The sequence below is a fragment of the Lacerta agilis genome, chromosome 15, assembly GCF_009819535.1.
Source record: "Lacerta agilis isolate rLacAgi1 chromosome 15, rLacAgi1.pri, whole genome shotgun sequence".
Lineage (NCBI taxonomy): Eukaryota > Metazoa > Chordata > Lepidosauria > Squamata > Lacertidae > Lacerta > Lacerta agilis.
The window spans coordinates 33,173,685-33,180,916 of NC_046326.1; positions in this window are offsets into that span (position 1 = coordinate 33,173,685).

Sequence of the window (7,232 nt, forward strand, 5' to 3'; positions counted from 1 at the left end):
GGGTGTCCATTCGTAAGTCGAAAAATTCATATGTCTAGTAATTCGTAAGTCGAGGTACCACTGTACAGTGGTACCTTGCAAGATGAATGCCTCGCACAACAAAAAACTCGCTAAATGAAAGGCATTCGCTAACGAAAGGGTGACTCGCAAGACGAATTTTTCTGTGGTCGTGCTTTGCAAAACGAAAATTTCAATGCATTCCTATGGGAATTAAATTCCTATGCATTCCTATGCATTCCTATGGTCATGCTTCGCAAGACGAATTTTTCGCAATACGAAACGACTCGCGGAACGAATTAATTTTGTCTTGTGAGGCACCACTGTATCTCCATTGTCAGAGATAGGAGGAGAGTGCTGTTACACCTAGGTCCTGATAGTGTGCTTCCTTTTGGGGCATCTGTGAGAATAGTATGCTGAACTAGATGGGCCACTGACCTGATCGAGCAGACTCTTATTTTCTTAAAAATCATAAATAAGCGATTCTGCTCAGATAGAAACCAGTTTCCATCTGTAGCCTGCAGTTGCATCCTTCAGTGGGGCTGGGAGACCTGCCATTCTGTGCTTTGCAAATGAGTGGAGAAACAATGGCTTTCCCTCAGCCTTTTCCATTGAGCAAGGCAATATGGAAATTGCTGGCTCTGGAAAGAGCATGCTTCCCTACTCTTTCTGCTTAGGAGGAAAGAAATAGTCCTGGCATGATGCAGAGAGATTCCTATTCCATGCCAGCTCTTATGAGCATCTTTGAGAAAAAAACACCTTTAAAGAAAGCAAGTGGATCTCTTCCCCCACCCCCCGGTGGCAGATTTGACTCCAAAAAAAGTGCATGTGTGAATCCAACATTCTGGAAGTAAATTGGCAATAAAGAAAGAAATGGATAATGTTCAGTTGCCTGATTTTTAAAAATTATTTTTATTTTAACAGTTTCCCTTTGTATGCTCCTTTCGATTTATGGTCAGATTAAACAAGGTGAGGAATGAAAACACAGCCACCTCCAGCCACCTTACCTTTGGTGGATAGAAATAATGGCATCATTTAAAGCAGTGGGTGCATATTGTGCCCAGATGTTTAACTTGGGGTGGGTTCTAAATGCTAAGCAAAGGAAAGGAAGTGCTAAAAGAGAGGAGGCCAGGCACCAAGGTGCCTTTTCTTCCCACAGAGGAAAACAAAGAGGAATCAGCACCAGTGATGGATGAGGTGCAGGAGGCCAGGCTGACATCATTTACATATCACAGTACTGCTAGGCACTGCTCCCAGAGCCCCTTCCCCTGTGAAAAATGCTTTATAGTGACACACAAATATTTCAATCCATCTTCCAAGTGAGCAGAAAGTAGAACCTGATATTTTGGACACCATCCCCACCCTGGAAAGCATCTGTAAAAGAACCTGAAAGGCTCCTTTGTTGCAATCTTGGGGCTTGGTAATCCTGTTTGCGAGCTGAGTGGTATATTTTGCACAGTGCCCTCGCCACAATCACCACCACATAAGTACATTGGAAGAGCCTGCTGGTCTTATGGTGGTCAACCAGATGCCTACAAAAAGCCCACAAGCAAAACCCACGCACTGTCCTGTTGTTTCCAGAAACTGGTATTCATGGAGGCAGAGCACAGCCATCAGGACTAATAGTGTTGATAGTCTTTTTTTCCACGAAACCACCTCTTTGGGAAAGTCTGTAGCTCACTATGATATAGCAAACGAATCAGTTTGTGAGCCAGAAAAGCTGCTTTTTCAGTCTTTCTCATGAAGATTTCCTTAAAATCTTGCTGCTCGAACACATTTTGGAATGTGGCTTTGGGTTGTGTGCCCAGTATCAGTCCTACTTACGGTAGATCCATGGAAATTAACTTGGGCTAACTTGAGTCCATTTATTTCAATGGGCCTCTTCTGAATAGAACTAAGCTGGGTACCATCTTGGGAAGAGGCTGGTGGAAGAGCCCTGGGGAGTTTGGTGATCAATGGAATCACCGAGACCCAATGGGTAACACTGGAAAACTCCATTCTACAATGAAAGGTCTGAATAAGGTCTTATACTTAGTGATTTCCTGGACTGGAAGACAGATTACCGAACTGTGAATCCATTGAGAAGTGTTGATGGCATCATAAATCACAAGAGATGAAAATTCCAAAGGAGCTCAAACGATTCATTTAAACTGTGGCGCAGCTCCAGTTTATAGTTTGACCCAGAAGGGAACTGAGGACTTCCTCTGAAGGGCACCAGGTTGTTGAATTTTGTATGGAGACTTTCATTCCCGCTACTTAACTAGTGAGACAATTTACATTGATTACAAACAATGCTAACAGGCACATGGATTTTCATTTGCCAGGTTTTTAAAATCAAAGACAGAGCAGATTTAGTTTGAATTAGGTTTGCTTCTGAAATTTTCATACAAAATCCTCCTCCGGTTTGGAGTTCCAAATTGCCTTGTTTGGTTTCCAAAGTGGAACTAATGCATTAAAGAATTCTTGGTAGATAGATATGGATAGAGTTTGTCAAAACTACAAAAAACAACAATGCACGCAGATGTATGGAAGGACTGCTTACCTGGTTCATTGACCCGGGTTGATATTGTGAATTGGGGTGTTTGACCACATGAACTTCTGACACAGTTCCTGGAGCTGCCAGCTTCTCTTCCCCTTCCTCTCCCCGCTTTCCTGCAATCGCTCAAAATCCTTTGACTCACTCTTGACTTCATTCCAAGGTGAAAGTCTTGCTTAGGGATGGGCCAATATCTTGATTTAGGCTTCTCTATTTCTCATTTTCCAATCTAGAAACACAGGAAGCTGACTTAGACTGAATCTGACTAGCTCAGTACTGTCTACACCGACTGGCAGCAACTCTCCATAGCATCAAGGAATTGCAAGGGGCAATTCCAAGCCCTGCCCAGAGATGCCAAGGATTGAACCCGGGACTTTCTGCATGCAAAGCAGATGCTGTGGCACTTGAGCTATGGACCTTTTTATGTGCAGCTCCCTATATTTCCACATCAGTTTGCTGTTTTTTTTAAAAAAAAGTTATCATGAAGATTGTATAGTATATTAGCATTAATTTTTCCTGATGGTCACATTTTTGCACACAATTTTCCTGAATGTATACATTTTTGCAAAGCCATTTCCCCAAATATAATGCATTTGTGTATATTATTTTCATTAAGTTGTGCATATTTATGCATACCCTGATCTATGCATTTTTTGTTTACCTTCATGGCAGGAGCGCTACAGTGCAAAATTTAGATAAAATTGAATTTCAAAGAATGGTTATATTGCACGTTGCATATCATTTCAAAAAGTGCAAATCGGGTAAGCTTCAATGTAAACAAATTTCTTCCCAGTAACTAGTCCTATTTCTGGTGTGAGTCCAGCTTTAGTGGTCTATGAGATTTCCTCGAACAGTATGAAAGACCCCCCTGCCCCCATTGTGTAGCCTAAAGTAAATATTCATTGTTCTGTTAGTCACATGGAGATTACAGGGGAGGGAAGAAAATCACCATGCTGACAGCACTGAGTAAACAGATATTCTTCTACTTACTCAAAACATACATTTCCCTGCTTACAAATGGTGTCCATGGTCCATTTAGCATCATATACACATAACAGTATCACTCACAGGATGACTCCCAGGAGCGACACAGATGAGAACTTGGTTGCCTAGTGACCAGGGGGACAACAGGACGCTCAGATATATCAAATTAATGTAGTTCTGGGGGTTCAAGCTATTGGAAACAAAACCCGAACCCTTTGGCAAATCTTCAAAGCAGCTTATGCACTTTCAGCAAATCAGAACATGAGAACATAAAAATGGCTGCTGGATCTGGTCAATGGTCTGCCCATCTAGTCATAGAATCATAGAATTGTAGAGTTGGAAGGGACCCCCAAGGGTCATCTAGCCAGACCCTCTGCAATGCAGGAATCTCAGCTAAAGCATCCATGACAGATGGCCATCCAACCTCTGTTTAAAAACCTCCAAGGAAGGAGAGTCCACAACCTCCCAAGGGAATCTGTTCCATGTTGAACAGCTCTTACCCTTAGAAAGTTCTTACTGATGTCTTGCCGGAATCTCCTTTCTTGTAACTTGAAACCATTGGTTCGAGACCTACCCTCCAGAGCTTGTTCTGTCTTCCATGTGACAGCCCTTGAGATATTTGAAGATGGTGATCATATCTCCTCTCAGTCTCCTCTTTCCCAGGCTAAACATACCCAGCTCCTTCAACCGTTCCTCATAAGGCTTGGTTTTCTAACCCTTGATCATCTTGGTTGCTATCCTCTGCACACTTTGTAGCTTGTCAACTAGAAGGGTTTCTTAAATTGTGGTGCCCAGAATTGCACACAGTATTCCAGGTGTGGGATGACTGAGGAAGAATAGAGTAGTACTATTACTATTTGATCTGTACACTATCCTCCCATTGATAGTATAGTATCCCCTTTAAAAGGGGATTTGATAAATTTGTGGAGGATAAAGCTATCAATGGCTACTATCCATGATGGCTATGTTCTGCCTACACAGCAGAATGCTTCTGAATACCAGTTGCTGGAAATTTCAGGAGGGGAGAGTGCTCTTGTGCTTAGCTCCTGCTTAAAGGTTTCCCATAGGCACGTGGTTGGCCACTTTGAGAGGAGCCAGTGTGGTGTAGTGGTTAAGAGCGGTAGACTTGTAATCTGGTGAACCGGGTTCGCGTCTCCCCTCCTCCACATGCAGCTGCTGGGTGACCTTGGGCTAGTCACACTTCTTTGAAGTCTCTCAGCCCCACTCACCTCACAGAGTGTTTGTTGCGGGGGAAGAAGGGAAAGGAGAATGTTAGCCGCTTTGAGACTCCTTCGGGTAGTGATAAAGCGGGGTATCAAATCCAAACTCTTCTTCTTCTTAAGTTCTTACGTTAAGCTCAGTCAGGTCAGAACTTCAAAATACTGTGCATATATCAATTTGAAATGGATTCCTCATCACTCCTAATGGACGCCTCTAATGGATGCAACTCTGGAGAGGCAGAGAGCAGGCCAGACAGTGGTGTGTGGTTTAGTGAGAATCCCAAGAGCTTGATGGGAAGCTAAAAGAGCTTGATGTTGATAACACCAAGGGTGTGGGATGGCTGCATATTCCTGCCTTGCAGGGGGTTAGGCCAGATGATATTGAGGGTCCCTTCCAACTCTACAGTTCTATGATTCCAAAAGGCTATATTTGGTTCCCAGGCCTGAGGCTCCTTGCCTCTGCTTTAAAACAAAGAGATCTTGGAACAGAATGTTCTCCACATGAACATTCCAACGCTCAAAGGCTGTTCCACTGAGAACAGTGCCGTCAAAAGAAAATGTTGAAAAAAGGTGGGTGGTGGTGGGAGCCGGGGGGGGGGGGGAGGGGGAAGAAGAGAATAATTACAGGTGGAAATCTGAAGTTTTGATCAGCTTCTGAATGCCACAGAGTGCTCTGCGTTGCCAGGCATGAATTTAATGGAGGCCCAGACTATGTCTTCTCCACCTCTTTTATCAAAGCTGCAGTCAGGCAACTCACCCCCTGTTATTACTTACTGTGAGGCAAGTCTGCGCGGTGAAATTGAAGGGTATAATCACAGGTGCCAGACTTGGGGGGGGGAGGGAGGGAGGGGGAAGCAGATCCACATGTGCAAAGCAAAGAAGGGAAGAAAGAAAAGTTAAACTGAATAAAAACATCCAAATGAGCTGTAAAAAATGAGATTACAGGGGGCTGCGGGGGGCGAACCCAGAGGAAAATGAAGGGGGTGGGTTTTAAAAGCCACCATCACCTTTAAAATGAAAAGAGCTGTTGAACAGACTACATAGTGGGAGGGGGTTTGATCTGAGCATTGAAGGTTTCCCAGTGTCTCAGTTAATACAAGCAGAGACAATGAGGAGGACCATGACTCAGTGGTAGAGGACGTGATTCGCATAGACCAAGCCCCACATTCAACTCCCAGCATCTCCAATGTAAAGAAACTATTCTATGGAATGTGTTACTACAAGACATAGTAATGGCCAAAAAATTGGATGGCTTTAAGAACCAACTGGATGAATTATTGAAGGAAAAGGCTACCAGTGGTTACTAGCCACAACGGCTTTGTTCTACCTCCATTGTTGGAGGCTCTCTGTATCTGAATACCAACTGCTTGGAAACACAAGTGGGGAGAATGCTGTTGTGGTCAGGTCCTGCTTGCAGGCTTCCTGGTTGGCCACTGCGAGAACCTTCTGAAGGTGGGCCATTGGAGAGCTCTTCAAATGCCGTCAGGCTTGTGACCCTCAAGAGCCACTGCCACTCATATTGGCCAGGTGTGGAGACCTTTTGAACCTCCAGATGTTGCTGAACTACAACTCCCGTTATTCCTGGACATTGGCTATGCCTGCCAGGGCTGGTGAAAGTTGTAGTTCAGCAACACCTGGAAGGCCAAAGGTTCCTCGCACTTGGACTAACTGGAAAAACAGCATCACCTGATATAAGGAAGCTCATGCAGTGAGCTGTTCTCCTGTAATATTCTCATGCAAAGGTCCTCTGTGAGAAGAAAACACACTAGCCAAAAGTGCAGCATCAAAAAAAAACCCCCAACACATTGCAGTTAGGGATCTCAGGTCAAAGAGGAGTCAAGGAAGGTTCGGGGACCTTCACAGTTTGTGAGTTGTGGACATCATGGGGTCAAAATGGCAACTGTCGGGAAGTCAGAGTAGACTTATGGGCTGCCACTCAACCTAGGAAGTTCCATATTCTTTGTAAGTGATTTGTAATAATAACACCTGTATTGACCTCCACACCATAACTCAGCCCCATTGTCCTGCATGATATGGGGTGATATTAAATGACAGTTGATTGGAATGCTGATTCTTGTGTAGGTTAGGAGCTGATTCTAAACATGGATCCTTGACAGCAGCATTTCGCCACAGCTTAGCCTGGGGGAAATAATAATCATGGGCAATAAAAGCTATTCTTAAGTTAACTCTTCACTGCTATATACAGGCTGCATTCAGAGATGAGGTTTATTGTATTAATTTTCCTAGCTGTTGTCTTTGTGCTTCTGTCCTGATTTCAAACGCTCCTTTTCAACTGCAGCACTTGTCACATTACAGAGCTGTGGCTTTTTGATCAATATAACACCACAGCACACTAAATTTTAAATAGTGGGAAGGGACTGTATGCCGCCCCTAATTTTGTCACATTAGCAGTGGTGAATACCTGGCTGTGAATGAAGTAGTGAGCACAAAGATCTAGCGGCTGAGCAGGAAGCGGAGATATCTGCAGTGAGGAT